The following is a 950-nucleotide window of genomic DNA, read 5'->3' on the forward strand; positions in this document are numbered from 1 at the left end:
TTATCATATTTATCTTTGAAATACATAAAGTCCAGCCCGTAGGCTTATCCATAATCCGCGGAAGGCTATCCAGCAATCCACAGGGATCACTAATCCAAATTTGCGCCCGTAGACTAGTATGTGGGCCTCAAGATCCAATCCCGAGTCACGTTATCCTCTTGTGCAAGGCCCGAAAGGGGAGGGATTTATGGCCAAAGCCCCCCTTGGCACCCAAGCATCCTCTTACTCCAAGTAGTGCTCAATGGAGAGACCTCTCGCGGCGGGTTCGGTCCACTTTCCCGGCGCGGTTAATAATCCCCTTGGTTAGGGTCAGGCAGGCAGTCGGGGGTAACTGAAGCTGCCTCTCCCTTCACGCCTTCAACGTGAAGTATTAGATATCCATTTATCTTTTAATTCATTGATCAAACAAAGCCAAACAGTGCTCTTAAATCTGTAACAAGCACAAACATTTCCATTGGTCATTTTTGTTGGCAAACTGCTAAGGAATGAATCCTTCCTTTCGAATGCATCCAGCACTCGATCCGGGATGACTTGCGACTTGGCAAGATCCCCTATATCCTGGGTTAGGGTGTATCCTATTAACCCGATTTGGTCAAACCTTAAGTTCATAGATTATTCCAGTTTATCAACTGGTCTTTTGCTTCGAAACAATTATCTTTACTTAAGAAGATACTATATTAGGATGATTATTCATCCTCTTGCAAGATAACTTGCGTAAGGACCTGCCAACCTCATTGCGAGAATTGGTCATTCCCTTGTGATCCAATCACAAGATCATACGACTCCGCACTTGTTGCACAAGTGTCGTATCGAACTATGAGACTATTCTACTCATCAAATGGAGTCACGAAACAATCTGTTCCTGATTACATTAGGCTAACGTTGTGAGTCCTAGGGTTCCAAGTTCCATCTTTTTAGTGTAAGATTCTTAGGGACAAACCCTAGATCAC

This window comes from Lygodium microphyllum, chromosome 9, assembly GCF_053477565.2.
Source record: "Lygodium microphyllum isolate KBCC chromosome 9, Lygodium_microphyllum_v1.1.10, whole genome shotgun sequence".
In the NCBI taxonomy this organism is placed as follows: Eukaryota; Viridiplantae; Streptophyta; class Polypodiopsida; order Schizaeales; family Lygodiaceae; genus Lygodium; species Lygodium microphyllum.